We start from the raw sequence: 15284 nt of genomic DNA, 5'->3' as shown, positions 1-15284 counted from the left end.
CTCTCCCCGGGGACACATAGAGAGGCAAGCGGAGTTCCATGCCTCAACCCAAGACGAGGCCTGACTCTCCTGTCCCCAGTCTGCAGGGACTCTGCGATCGGAGTCTGAAATCAGAGGAACTTTGAGCTTCCTGCCTCAACTGGAGATGAGGCCCTCTTCCAATGCACCAAACCCAGTGGAGTCCCGAGAGGCCCCTCCAACCTCCAGTTTCCCCGACTTCTCAGAACCTCCATGAGAAGCCCCCTGAGGTCTCCTGCACAAGTCGAGGGAAGCCAGGGTTTCCTGCCTCAACCCGAGAAAGACCTCAAGAGACCTTCTTCAACAAGTCTCGAGGCCAGATTCCCCTACCATGACTCGAGAGCAATGATGCGCTCCCCCTCGCCACTCGCATGGAGACCCGACCTCTCTGGCGCCCCACGAGAGGCTCACTGACCTCGCCGTCGTACCTCGTGAGAAACCGCACCCTGGGGCCGCCGCTCGAGAACCACCCCGAGACTCCCCCGTCATTGCGGAGATGAGGGCCTTCGTCTCCTGCATGGCCTAGAGGCCAACCTCGCGACCTCTCTCCAAACGCCTCAGGAGGCTTGACTCCCTTTAGTCCACCCAGTGAGCTCCAAGAGATACCCGTCGCGACTCGAGAGCAGAGCGGGGTTCTTTGCTTCCACTCGAGATGAATGCCTGTCTCCCCGGGTGCGTCTGGAATGCAACCCCGAGATCCCGGTCGCCCCTGGAGAGGAACATTGGCTTCTGGACACAAGCCTAGATGAGGTCTATTGGCCCTGCAGTCACTCGAGAGCAATCCCCAGCTTTCCTTCGCAACTCGAATGGAAGATTGGACTTCCCTGGGCCAACACAAGAGGCATCCTGAATTCCCCGTCGTAACTCGAGAATCCCGCCGCAACTCGAGAAAAACCACGTGGTTCCCCCGTCATCGCAAGATGAAGCCCTTTCCCGCTACAGCGTCTCAGGAGAAGTCCCACGTTAGGAATTGGAGGTCGAAACGGTACTTGGCACCCTTGATGCGCCCCCACAAAGTTCCCCGGCATCCCGGTCTCCCTGGAGAGGAACACCGAGGTTTTCCGGCACCACTTCCTCTGAGCCCCTTCTACCCTCCTGATCTCGACAGGAGGGTCGACTCCCCTGCTTTGTCTGGAAGGGGTTCCCGACCTTCCGGTCGCACCTCAGGATGAGGCCGGTCTCACGACGACATTCCAGACGTGGCCTCGTGGGTGCTTCCACATTGCGAAGCACCCCGATTTCCCGGTCCCCTCTTGATAAGAACCCGATGCCCGGACACCTCTCCGAACTCCACCCTGTGAATGAAGTCAACACGAAGGGGCAGTGACTCGCCCGTGCATCGTCCGGAAAAAAACCCCAGGTTCCAAATACAGCTCGACAAGTGGCCTCTCTCCCCGGGGACACCTCGAGAGGCAAGCGGAGTTCCATGCCTCAACCCAAGACGAGGCCTGACTCTCCTGTCCCCAGTCTGCAGGGACCCTGCGATCGGAGTCTGAAATCAGAGGAACCCTGAGGTTCCTGCCTCAACTGGAGATGAGGCCCTCTTCCAATGCACCAAACCCCGTGGAGTCCCGAGAGGCCCCTCCCACCTCCAGTTTCCCTGACTTCTCAGAGCCACCATGAGAAGCCCCCTGAGGTCACCTGCACAAGTCGAGGGAAGCCAGGGTTTCCTGCCTCAACCCGAGAAAGACCTCGAGAGACCTTCTTCAACACGTCTCGAGGCCAGATTCCCCTACCATGACTCGAGAGCAATGACGCGCTCCCCCTCGCCACTCGCATGGAGACCCGACTTCCCTGGCGCCCCACGAGAGGCTCACTGACCTCGCCGTCGTACCTCGTGAGAAACCGCACCCTGGGGCCGCCGCTCGAGAACCACCCCGAGACTCCCCCGTCATCGCGGAGATGAGGGCCTTCGTCTCCTGCATGGCCTAGAGGCCAACCTCGCGACCTCTCTCCAAACGCCTCAGGAGGCTTGACTCCCTTTAGTCCACCCAGTGAGCTCCAAGAGATACCCGTCGCGACTCGAGAGCAGAGCGGGGTTCTTTGCTTCCACTCGAGATGAATGCCTGTCTCCCCGGGTGCGTCTGGAATGCAACCCCGAGATCCCGGTCGCCCCTGGAGAGGAACATTGGCTTCTGGACACAAGCCTAGATGAGGTCTATTGGCCCTGCAGTCACTCGAGAGCAATCCCCAGCTTTCCTTCGCAACTCGAATGGAAGATTGGACTTCCCTGGGCCAACACAAGAGGCATCCTGAATTCCCCGTCGTAACTCGAGAATCCCGCCGCAACTCGAGAAAAACCACGTGGTTCCCCCGTCATCGCAAGATGAAGCCCTTTCCCGCTACAGCGTCTCAGGAGAAGTCCCACGTTAGGAATTGGAGGTCGAAACGGTACTTGGCACCCTTGATGCGCCCCACAAAGTTCCCCGGCATCCCGGTCTCCCTGGAGAGGAACACCGAGGTTTTCCGGCACCACTTCCTCTGAGCCCCTTCTACCCTCCTGATCTCGACAGGAGGGTCGACTCCCCTGCTTTGTCTGGAAGGGGTTCCCGACCTTCCGGTCGCACCTCAGGATGAGGCCGGTCTCACGACGACATTCCAGACGTGGCCTCGTGGGTGCTTCCACATTGCGAAGCACCCCGATTTCCCGGTCCCCTCTTGATAAGAACCCGATGCCCGGACACCTCTCCGAACTCCACCCTGTGAATGAAGTCAACACGAAGGGGCAGTGACTCGCCCGTGCATCGTCCGGAAAAAACCCCCAGGTTCCAAATACAGCTCGACAAGTGGCCTCTCTCCCCGGGGACACCTCGAGAGGCAAGCGGAGTTCCATGCCTCAACCCAAGACGAGGCCTGACTCTCCTGTCCCCAGTCTGCAGGGACCCTGCGATCGGAGTCTGAAATCAGAGGAACCCTGAGGTTCCTGCCTCAACTGGAGATGAGGCCCTCTTCCAATGCACCAAACCCCGTGGAGTCCCGAGAGGCCCCTCCCACCTCCAGTTTCCCTGACTTCTCAGAGCCACCATGAGAAGCCCCCTGAGGTCACCTGCACAAGTCGAGGGAAGCCAGGGTTTCCTGCCTCAACCCGAGAAAGACCTCGAGAGACCTTCTTCAACACGTCTCGAGGCCAGATTCCCCTACCATGACTCGAGAGCAATGACGCGCTCCCCCTCGCCACTCGCATGGAGACCCGACTTCCCTGGCGCCCCACGAGAGGCTCACTGACCTCGCCGTCGTACCTCGTGAGAAACCGCACCCTGGGGCCGCCGCTCGAGAACCACCCCGAGACTCCCCCGTCATCGCGGAGATGAGGGCCTTCGTCTCCTGCATGGCCTAGAGGCCAACCTCGCGACCTCTCTCCAAACGCCTCAGGAGGCTTGACTCCCTTTAGTCCACCCAGTGAGCTCCAAGAGATACCCGTCGCGACTCGAGAGCAGAGCGGGGTTCTTTGCTTCCACTCGAGATGAATGCCTGTCTCCCCGGGTGCGTCTGGAATGCAACCCCGAGATCCCGGTCGCCCTGGAGAGGAACATTGGCTTCTGGACACAAGCCTAGATGAGGTCTATTGGCCCTGCAGTCACTCGAGAGCAATCCCCAGCTTTCCTTCGCAACTCGAATGGAAGATTGGACTTCCCTGGGCCAACACAAGAGGCATCCTGAATTCCCCGTCGTAACTCGAGAATCCCGCCGCAACTCGAGAAAAACCACGTGGTTCCCCAGTCATCGCAAGATGAAAGCCCTTTCCCGCTACAGCGTCTCAGGAGAAGTCCCACGTTAGGAATGGAGGTCGAAACGGTACTTGGCACCCTTGATGCGCCCCACAAAGTTCCCCGGCATCCCGGTCTCCCTGGAGAGGAACACCGAGGTTTTCCGGCACCACTTCCTCTGAGCCCCTTCTACCCTCCTGATCTCGACAGGAGGGTCGACTCCCCTGCTTTGTCTGGAAGGGGTTCCCGACCTTCCGGTCGCACCTCAGGATGAGGCCGGTCTCCGACGACATTCCAGACGTGGCCTCGTGGGTGCTTCCACGTTGCGAAGCACCCCGATTTCCCGGTCCCCTCTTGATAAGAACCCGATGCCCGGACACCTCTGCGAACTCCACCCTGTGAATGAAGTCAACACGAAGGGGCAGTGACTCGCCCGTGCATCGTCCGGAAAAAAACCCCAGGTTCCAATACAGCTCGACAAGTGGCCTCTCTCCCCGGGGACACCTCGAGAGGCAAGCGGAGTTCCATGTCTCAACCCAAGACGAGGCCTGACTCTCCTGTCCCCAGTCTGCAGGGACCCTGCGATCGGAGTCTGAAATCAGAGGAACCCTGAGGTTCCTGCCTCAACTGGAGATGAGGCCCTCTTCCAATGCACCAAACCCAGTGGAGTCCCGAGAGGCCCCTCCCACCTCCAGTTTCCCTGACTTCTCAGAGCCACCATGAGAAGCCCCCTGAGGTCACCTGCACAAGTCGAGGGAAGCCAGGGTTTCCTGCCTCAACCCGAGAAAAGCCTCGAGAGACCTTCTTCAACACTTCTCGAGGCCAGATTCCCCTACCATGACTCGAGAGCAATGACGCGCTCCCCCTCGCCACTCGCATGGAGACCCGACTTCCCTGGCGCCCCACGAGAGGCTCACTGACCTCGCCGTCGTACCTCGTGAGAAACCGCACCCTGGGGCCGCCGCTCGAGAACCACCCCGAGACTCCCCCGTCATCGCGGAGATGAGGGCCTTCGTCTCCTGCATGGCCTAGAGGCCAATCTCGCGACCTCTCTCCAAACGCCTCAGGAGGCTTGACTCCCTTTAGTCCACCCAGTGAGCTCCAAGAGATACCCGTCGCGACTCGGAGCAGAGCGGGGTTCTTTGCTTCCACTCGAGATGAATGCCTGTCTCCCCGGGTGCCTCTGGAATGCAACCCCGAGATCCCGGTCGCCCCTGGAGAGGAACATGGGCTTCTCGACACAAGCCTAGATGAGGTCTATTGGCCCTGCAGTCACTCGAGAGCAATCCCCAGCTTTCCCTCGCAACTCGAATGGAAGATTGGACTTCCCTGGGCCAACACAAGAGGCATCCTGAATTCCCCGTCGTAACTCGAGAATCCCGCCGCAACTCGAGAAAAACCACGTGTTTCCCCCGTCATCGAAAGATGAAGCCCTTTCCCGCTACAGCGTCTCAGAAGTCCAACGTTAGGAATTGGAGGTCGAAACGGTACTTGGCACCCTTGATGCGCCCCCACAAAGTTCCCCGGCATCCCGGTCTCCCTGGAGAGGAACACCGAGGTTTTCCGGCACCACTTCCTCTGAGCCCCTTCTACCCTCCTGATCTCGACAGGAGGGTCGACTCCCCTGCTTTGTCTGGAAGGGGTTCCCGACCTTCCGGTCCCACCTCAGGATGAGGCCGGTCTCACGACGACATTCCAGACGTGGCCTCCTGGGTTCTTCCACGTGCGAAGCACCCCGATTTCCCGGTCCCCTCTTGATAAGAACCCGATGCCCGGACACCTCTCCGAACTCCACCCTGTGAATGAAGTCAACACGAAGGGGAAGTGACTCGCCCTTGCCTCGTCCGGAAAAAACCCCCAGGTTCCTAATACAGCTCGACTAGTGGCCTCTCTCCCCGGGGACACCTCGAGAGGCAAGCGGAGTTCCATGCCTCAACCCAAGACGAGGCCTGACTCTCCTGTCCCCAGTCTGCAGGGACCCTGCGATCGGAGTCTGAAATCAGAGGAACCCTGAGGTTCCTGCCTCAACTGGAGATGAGGCCCTCTTCCAATGCACCAAACCCAGTGGAGTCCCGAGAGGCCCCTCCCACCTCCAGTTTCCCTGACTTCTCAGAGCCACCATGAGAAGCCCCCTGAGGTCACCTGCACAAGTCGAGGGAAGCCAGGGTTTCCTGCCTCAACCCGAGAAAGACCTCAGATTCCCCTACCATGACTCGAGAGCAATGACGCGCTCCCCCTCGCCACTGGCATGGAGACCCGACTTCCCTGGCGCCCCACGAGAGGCTCACTGACCTCACCGTCGTACCTCGTGAGAAACCGCACCCTGGAGCCGCCGATCGAGAACCACCCCGAGACTCCCCCGTCATGGCGGAGATGAGGGCCTTCGTCTCCTGCATGGTCTAGAGGCCAACCTCGCGACCTCTCTCCAAACGCCTCAGGAGGCTTGACTCCCTTTAATCCACCCAGTGAGCTCCAAGAGATACCCGTCGAGACTCGAGAGCAGAGCGGGGTTCTTTGCTTCCACTCGAGATGAATGCCTGTCTCCCCGGGTGCGTCAGGAATGCAACCCCGAGATCCCGGTCGCCCCTGGAGAGGAACATTGGCTTCTGGACACATGCCTAGATGAGGTCTATTGCCCTGCAGTCATTCGAGAGCAATCCCCAGCTTTCCGTCACAACTCGAATGGAAGATCGGACTTCACTGGGCCAACACAAGAGGCATCCTGAATTCCCCGTCGTAACTCGAGAATCCCGCCGCAACTCGGGAAAAACCACGTGGTTCCCCAGTCATCGCAAGATGAAAGCCTTTCCCGCTACAGCGTCTCAAGAGAAGTCCCACGTTAGGAACTGGAGGTCGAAACGGTACTTGGCACCCTTGATGCGCCCCACAAAGTTCCCCGGCATCCCGGTCTCCCTGGAGAGGAACACCGAGGTTTTCCGGCACCACTTCCTCTGAGCCCCTTCTACCCTCCTGATCTCGACAGGAGGGTCGACTCCCCTGCTTTGTCTGGAAGGCGTTCCCGAACTTCCGGTCGCACCTTAGGATGAGGCCGGTCTCACGACGACATTCCAGACGGGGCTCGTGGGTGCTTCCACATTGCGAAGCACCCCGATTCCCAGTCCCCTCTTGATTAGAACCCGATGCCCGGACACCGCTCCGAACTCCACCCCGTGAATGAAGTCAACACGCAGGGGAAGTGACTCGCCCGTGCATCATCCGGAAAAAACTCCCAGGTTCCAAATACAGCTCGACAAGTGGCCTCTCTCCCCGGGGACACCCTCGAGAGGTTAAGCGGAGTTTCCATGCCTCAACCCAAGACGAGGCCTGACTCTCCTGTCCCCGGTCTGCAGGGACCCTGCGATCGTGTCTGAAATCAGAGGAACCCTGAGCTTCTGCCTCAACGGAGATGAGGCCCTCTTTCAATGCACCAAACCCACCGGTAGGAGTTCCCGAGAGGCCCCTCCCACCTCCAGGTTCCCTGAATTCTCAGAGCCAGCCATGAGAAGCCCCATGAGGTCACCTGCACAAGTCGAGGGGAAGCCCGCGGTTTTCCAGCCTCACCCGAGAAAAGACCTCGAGAGAACGTCTTCAAGCAGTCTCGAGCCAGATTCCCCTACCATGGCTCGGAGAGCAATGACGCGCTCACCCCTCGCCACTCGCATGGAGACCCGACATTCCCTGGCGCCCCACGAGAGGCTCACTGAACCTCGCCGTCGTACCTCGTGAGAAAACACGCACACCTGCGGCCAGCCGCTCGAAACCACCCTACACTCCCCCTGTCATCGCGGAGATGAGAGGCCTTCGTCTCCTGCATGGCCTAGAGGCCAACCTACGCGACCTCTCTCCAAACCGGCCTCAGGAGCTTGACTCCCTTTAGTCCACCCAGTGAGCTCCAAGAGATACCCGTCGCGACTCGAGAGCAGAGCGGGGTTCTTTGCTTCCACTCGAGATGAATGCCTGTCTCCCCGGGTGCGTCTTGGAATGCAACCCCGAGATCCCTGTCGCCCTGGAGAGGAACATTGGCTTCTGGACACAAGCCTAGATGAGGTCTATTGGCCCTGCAGTCACTCGAGAGCAATCCCCAGCTTTCCTTCGCAACTCGAATGGAAGATTGGACTTCCCTGGGCCAACACAAGAGGCATCCTGAATTCCCCGTCGTAACTCGAGAATCCCGACGCCACTCGGGAAAAACCACGTGGTTCCCCCGTCATCGCAAGATGAAGCCTTTCCGCTACAGCGTCTTAGGAGAAGTCCCACGTTAAGGAATTGGAGTTCGAAACGGTACTTGGGCACACTTGATGCGCCCCCACAAAGCTCCCCGGCATCCCGGTCTCCCTGAGAGGAACCGAGGTTTTCCCGGGCACCACTTGCCTCTACTACCTTTTACCCTCTGATCTGGACAGGAGGGTCGACTCCCCTGCTTTGTCTGGAAGGGGTTCCCGACCTTCCGGTCGCACTCAGGATGAGGCCGGTCTCAGACGACAATTCCAGACGTGGCCTCGTGGGTGCTTCCACGTTGGAAGCACCCCGATTTCCCGGTCCCCTCTTTGATAAGAACCTCGAATGCCGGACACCTCTCCGAACTCCACCCTGTGAATGAAGTCAACACGAGGGGCAGTGACTCGCCCGTTGCATCGTCGAAAAAACCCAGGTTCCAAAAATACAGCTCGACAAGTGGGCGGGCCTCTTTCCCCGGGGACATCTCGAGAGGCAATGCGAGTTCCATGCCTCAAACCCAAGACGAGGCTCGACTCTCTGTCCCCGCTGCAGGGACCCTGCGATCGGGAGTCTGAAATCAGAGGTACCCTGCCGTTCCTGCCTCATAACTGACCCTCTTCCATGCACCAAGCCAGTGGAGTCCCGAGAGGCCCTCCCACCTCCAGTTTCCCTGGCTTCAGAGCCACCATGAGAAAACCCCCTGAGGTCACCTGCACAGTCGAGGGAACCCAGGGTTTCCTGCCTCAACCCGGGAAAAGACCTCGTAGAGACTTCTTCAAACCGTCTCGAGGCAGAATTCCCTACCGGTGATCGGAGCAATGACGCGCCCCCCTCGCACTGCCATTGGAGACCCGAATTCCCTGGCGCCCACGAGAGGCTCACTGACCTCGCCGTCGTACCTCGTGAGAAACCGCACACTGGGCCGCCCTCGAGAACAACCGAGATTCCCCGTCATCGAGAGATGTAGGCGCCTTCGTCTCCTGCATGGCTAGAGACCAATCTCGCGACCTCTCTCCAAACGCCTCAGGAGGCTTGACTCCTTGAGTCCACCCAGTGAGCTCCAAGATACCCGTCCCTATCGAGAGCAGAGCGGGCTTTTGCTTCCACTCGAGATGAATGCCTTGTCTCCCCGGGTGCGTTGGAATGCAACCCGAGATCCCTGTCCCCCTGAGAGGAACACTGGCTTCTGGACACAAGCCTAGATGAGTCTGCCCGCAGTCACTCGAGCAGCAATCCACTTTCCTTGCACTCGATGGAAGATGGACTTCCTGGGCCAACACAATGAGTGCAGCCTGAATTCCCCGTCGAAATCGCGAGTATCCGCCGTGGAACTCGGGGACAAAAACCACGTGCTCCCCCGTCATCGCAAGATGAATCCTTTCCCTACAGCGCTCAGGAGAAGTCCCCACGTTAGAATTGGAAGGTCGAAAGGGGCACTTGGCCCCTTGATGCGACCCACAAAGTTTCGCGCCGAAATCCCGTCTCCTCGGAGGACACTTGGAGGTTTTCGGCACCCCCTCCTTGAGCCCTTTCTCCCCTCTGATCTGGACGGAGGGTTCGGTCCCCCTGGCTTTGGTCTGGAAGGGTTCCCGACCTTTCCGGTCCGACTCAGGTGAGGCCGGTTCACGAAGACATTCCAGACTGGGCCTCGTGGGTGTTCCACATTCCGTAGGACCCGATTTTCACCGGGTCCCCTCTTGATCAGGAACCGACTGCCCGGAACCTCTCGAACTCTCCTGTGAATGAGTCAACACGAAGGGGCAGTTTTTCGTGCATCGTTCGGGAAAAAACCCCAGGTTCCAAATACAGCTCGACAAGCGGCCTCTCTCCCCGGGGACATCTCGAGAGGCAGGCGGAGTCCATGCTCAACCAGACGAGGCCTGACTCTCCTGTCCCCAGTCTGCAGGACCGCTGCGATCGGGAGTCTGAAATCAGAGGTACCCTGCGGTTCCTGCCCTCAACTGGAGATGAGGCCTCTTCCAATGCACCAAGCCCAGTGGAGTCCCGAGAGGCCCCCTCCCACCTCCAGTTTCCCTGGCTTCTCAGAGCCACCAATGAGAAGCCCCCTGAGGTTCACCTGCACAAGTCGAGGGAACCCAGGGTTTCCTGCCTCAACCCGGGAAGAGCCCTCGAGAGACCTTCTTCAACGACGCTCTCGAGGCCAGATTCCCTAACCATGGCTCGGGAGCAATGACGCGCTCCCCCTCGCCACTCGCCATGGAGACCCGCCTTTCCCTGGCGCCCCACGAGAGGCTCAACTGACCTCGCCCGTCGTACCTCGTGAGAACCGCACACTGGGGCCGCCGCCGAGTAACAACCCCGAGACTTCCCCGTCATCGAGAGATGGAAGGGCTTCGTCTCCTGCATGGCCTAGCGGACCAATCTTCGCGACCTCTTCAAACGCCGTCGGAGGCCTTGAACTCCCTTGATCCAACCCAGTGAGCTCCAAGAGATACCCGTCGGCGACTACGAGAGCAGAGCGGGCTTCTTTTCTTTCCCACTCGAGATGAATGCCTGTCTCCCCGGGTGCGTCTGGAATGCAACCCCCGAGATCCCTGTCGCCCTGGAGAGGAACATTGGCTTCTGGACACAAGCCTAGATGAGGTTATTGGCCCTGCGTCACTCGAGAGCAATCCCCACTTTCCTCGCAACTCGAATGGAAGATTGGACTGCCTGGGCCAACACAAGAGCAGCCTGAATTCCCCGTCGTAACTCGAGAATCCCGCCGTAACTCGAGAAAAACCCACGTGGCTCCCCCGTCATCGCAAGATGAACCCTTTCCCGCTACAGGCGCCTCAGGAGAAGTCCCACGTTAGGAATTGGGAGGTCGGAAGGGGACTTGGCACCCTTGGATGCGACCCACAAAGTTCCCCGAAATCCCGTCTCCTCGAGAGGAACACCGAGGTTTTTCCGGCACCCCTCCTTCGGAGCCTGTCTCCCCTCCTGAATCTGGGACAGGAGGGGTCGACTCCCCTGCTTTGTCTGGAAGGGGTTCCCGACCTGCCGGTCGCACCTCAGGATGAGGCCGGGTCTCACGAAGACATTCCAGACGTGGGGCCTCGTGGGTGGTCCACATTCCGTAGGACCCGATTTCCCGGGTCCCCTCTGATAAGAAACCCGATGCCCGGACACCTCTCCGAACTCCAGCTGTGAATGCAGTCAACTACGAAGGGGCAGTTTTTCCTGTGCATCGTTCGGAAAACAACCCAGGTTCCAAATACAGCCCGGACAGCAGCCTTTCTCCGCCGGGGACATCTCGAGAGGCAGGCGGAGCTCCATGCCTTCAACCAGACGAGGCTGATTCTGTCCCAGTCTGCAGGGACCCTGCGATCGGGTCTGAATCAGAGTACCCTGCGTTCTGCCTCAACTGGAGATGAGGCCTCTCCAATGCACCAAGCCAGTGGAGTCCCGAGGAGCCTCCCACCTCCAGTTTCCCTGGCTCTCAGAGCACCATGAAAGCCCTGAGGTCACCTGCCACAAGTCCCAGGGTTTCTGCCTCAACCCGGGAAAGCCTCGAGAGACCTTCTTCAACACGTCTCGAGGCCAGATTCCCTCTACATGGCTCGCGGAGCAATGACGCGTCCCCCCTCGCCACTCGCATGGAGACCGACTTCCCTGCGCCCCACGAGAGGCTCACCTGACTAACGCCGTCGTACCTCGTGAGAAACCGCGACACTGCGCCCGAGACACCGCGAGATTCCCCCGTCAGAGATATGAGGGCCTTCGTTCCTGCATGGCCTAGGACCAATCTGCGCCTCTGCTCCAAAGCCTCAGGAGGCTTGACTCCTTGAGTCCACCCAGTGAGCTCCAAGAGATACCGTTTCGCGACTCAGAGAGCAGAGCGGTTCTTTGCTTCCACTCGAGATGAATGCCTGTCCCCGGGTGCGTCTGAATGCAACCCCGAGATCCTGTCGCCCATGAACATTTGCTTTGGACACAAGCCTAGATGAGGTCTATTGCCCGCCATCACCGAGAGCAACCCAGCTTTCCTTCGCAAACTCGAATGGAAGATTGACTTGCCTGGGCCAACACAAGAGCAGTCTGAATTCCCCGTCGTAACTCGAGAATCCCGCGTAACGAAAAAACACGTGCTCCCCGTCATCGCAAGATGAAGCCTTCTCCGTACAGCGCCTCGGGAAAGCCCACGTTAGGAATGTTGGACGAAAGGCACTTGGCACCTTGATGCCCACAAAGTTCCCCCGAAATCCCGCTCCCCTGGAACACTGAGGTTTTTCCGGCAAGCCCCTCCTCTGAGCCCTTCTCCCTCCTGATCTGGACAGGAGGGTCACTCCCCTGCTTTGTCTGGAAGGGGTTCCCGAATTCCGGTCGCACCTCAGGATGAGGCGTCTCACGAAGACATTCCAGACGTGGCCTCCGTGGGTGGTTCACATATTCCGTAGGACCCCATTTCCCGTCTCTTTGATAAGAACCCGATGCGCGACACCTCTCGAACTCCCTGATGGATGCAGTCAACACGAAGGGGCAGTTTTTCCGTGCATATCGTCGGAAAAAAACCAGTTCCAAATACAGCTCGAACAAGCCGGCCTCTCTCCCCGGGGACATCTCGAGAGGCAAGCGTCCATGCCATCAACCCAAGACGAGGCCTGACTCCCTCCTCAGTCTGCAGGACCTGCGATCGGAGTCTTGAAATCCAGAGGTACCCTGCGGTTCCTGCGCTCAAACTGGAGATGAGGCCCTTCAATTGCACAAAGCCCAGTGGAGTCCCGAAAGAGGCCCTCCCACTCCAGTTTCCCTGGCTTCTCAGAGCCACTTCATGAGAAGCCCTGGCACCTGCACAAGTCGAGGAACCCGGGTTTCCCTGCTCAACCGGAAAAAGCCCTCGAGAGGACCTTCTTCAACACGTCTCGAGGCCAGATTCCCCTACCATGGCTCGGGAGCAATGACGCGCTCCCCCTCGCCACTCGCATGGAGACCCGACTTCCCGGCGCCCCACGAGAGGCTCACTGACCTCGCCGTCGTACCTCGTGAGAAACACGCCACACTGGGGCCGTGCGCTCGAGAACAACCCGAGATTCCCCCGTCATCGAGAGAGCCATGAGCGGCCTTTCGTCTCCTGCATGGCCTAGAGCGACTATTCTGCACGCTCTCCAAACGCGCTCAGGGGCTTAACCCTTGAGTTCCACCCAGTGGACCGCTCAAGAGATACCCGTCGCGACATCGAGGCAGAGCGGGCTTCTAGCTTTCCAATCGAGTATGAATGCCTGACCTCCCGGGTGTTTGGAATGCAACGCCGACGAATCCCATGTCGCCCTGGAGAGAACATTGGCTCTCTGCACAAGCCTAGATATGGTATTGGCCTGCGTCACTCGAGAGAATCCAGCTTTCCTTCGCAACTCGGAATGAAGATTGGACCTTGCCTGGGCACCAACACAAGAGGCAGCCTGAATTCCCGTCGTACTCGAGAATCCCGCCGTTAACTCGAGAAAACCACTGCTCCCCCCATCTCCAAGATGAACGCCCTTCCGCTACAAAGCGCCTCAGAGAAGTCGTTAGGAATTGGACCGGTCGAATAGAGGCACTAGGCACCCTAGAATCGCGACCCACAACAGTTCCCCCGCCAAATCCGCGTCTCCCTCCCAGAGGACACACTGAGGTTTTCCGGCACCCCCTCCCTGAGCCTTTCTCCTCCTTGATCTGGAAGAGGTCGCTCCCGCTTTGTCTGGAAGGGTTCCGAACTATCCGGTCGCACATCAGGTTGAGGCCCGTCTCACGAAGACATTCCAGAGTGCCTCGGGGTTGTTTCCATTCCGTATGGACCGCCGATTTCCCCGGTCCCCTCTGATAAGAACCCGAAGCCCGGACACACTTCTCCGAACTCACCAGCCTGTGAATGACGTCAACACGAAGGCAGTTTTTCCCGTGCATCGTTCAAACCCAGTTCCAAATACAGCTCGAACAAGCGCTCTCTCCGGGACATCTCGAGGCAAGCTGGGGAGTTCCAGCCTCAACCAAGACGAGGCTGGACTCTCCTGTCCCCAGTCTGCAGGGCCCCTGCATCAGAAGTCTGAAATCAGAGGTACCCTGTCGGTCTCTGCCCTCAGCTGTTAGATGAGCCTCTTCAATGCACCAGCCCAGTTGGAGGTCCCGAGAGGCCCTCCCACCCTCCAGTTTCCACTGGTCTCTCAGTAGCCACCATGAGAAGAAGCCCCTGAGTCACCCTGCACAAGTCGAGAACACAGGGTCCTGCCTCTAACCCTGGGTAAAAGACCCCGAGAGGATCCTTCTCAAACACGCTCGAGGCCAGATGCCCCTACCATGGCTTCCGGAGCAATGGAACGCGCTCCACCCTCGCCACTCCGCATGGAGACCCGACTTCCTGGCCGCCCCCATCGAGAGCCTGCACTCGACCTGCGCCGTCGTACCTCGTGAGAAGAAACCGCACACGGGGGCCGCAGCCGCTCGAGACAACACCCGAGATTCCCCCTCATCGAAGAGATAGGCCTTCGTCTACTGCAATGGCCTAGAGACCAATCTCAGCGAGCCTCTCCTCCAAAACGCCTCAGGAGGTTGACTCCCTTGAGTCCACCCAGTGAGCTCCAAAGAAGAATACGCGCGATTCGACGGCGGAGCGGCGCGTTCTTTGCTTCCACTTCGAGATGCAATGCCTGTCTCCCCGCGGGTGCGTCTGGAATGCCAACCCCGAGATCCTGTCGGCCCGCTAGAGATCTGGCTAGCGTCGTTGCTGGACACCAGCCGGTAGATGAGGGCGATTGGCGCCTGCAGTCACCGGAAGCAACTCCCCAGCCTCTCTCGCAACTCGAAGGTAAGATGGGGGGAATAAAACTTCTTGCCTCCAACAGATAATGAGGCGCCAACTTCCCCGTCGCACTCTGAGTATTGCCCGCCGTACCGAGAAAAACCACCGTGGTCCCCCGTCATACGCAAAGATGAAGCCGCTGTTCCCGCGTACAGGCCTCAGAAGACAGTGCGCCACGTTAGGGAATTGGAGGTCAAAGCCCTTGGCACCCGTTGCATGCGACCACAGAAGTTCCCCAAATCCCGGGTCTGCCCCGAGAGGAACACTGATTTTCGGCACCCGCTCCTCGGAGCCGCTCCTCCCTCCTGATCTGACAGGAGTCGACTCCCGCTGGCTTCTTCTGGAAGGGGTCCCGACCTTCCCGGTCGGCACCTCAGGATGAGGCGCTCACCAAGAGCTATTCCAGACTGGCCTCGTGGGTGGTTCACATTTCCGTTAGGCCACGATTTCCCGGTCCCCCTCTGATAAGAACCCGATGCCCGGACACGTCTCCGAACTTCCACCCTGTGAATGAAGTCACACGGAAGGGGCAGTCTTTTCCCTGCATCGTCATCTCTCTCTGT

The 15284-nt window shown here is 59.2% G+C and overlaps 1 long non-coding RNA gene across 1 annotated transcript; it reads right to left on the bottom strand.

Annotated features, from left to right (window-relative positions):
* Positions 1 to 3836: 3836 nt before the first annotated feature.
* On the bottom strand, positions 3837 to 12926 carry LOC132344793 (uncharacterized). Its single transcript, XR_009493759.1, has 3 exons — positions 12794 to 12926; positions 10021 to 10081; positions 3837 to 5867 (listed from the first exon to the last, which is right to left on the bottom strand). It is a non-coding gene; the product is annotated as an uncharacterized lncRNA (long non-coding RNA).
* Between the last annotated feature and the right edge of the window lie 2358 nt (positions 12927 to 15284).

This window comes from Bos taurus, unplaced genomic scaffold (assembly GCF_002263795.3).
Source record: "Bos taurus isolate L1 Dominette 01449 registration number 42190680 breed Hereford unplaced genomic scaffold, ARS-UCD2.0 Leftover_ScbfJmS_765, whole genome shotgun sequence".
Taxonomy (NCBI): domain Eukaryota; kingdom Metazoa; phylum Chordata; class Mammalia; order Artiodactyla; family Bovidae; genus Bos; species Bos taurus.
This window is presented reverse-complemented; position numbering and strand designations above follow the sequence as displayed.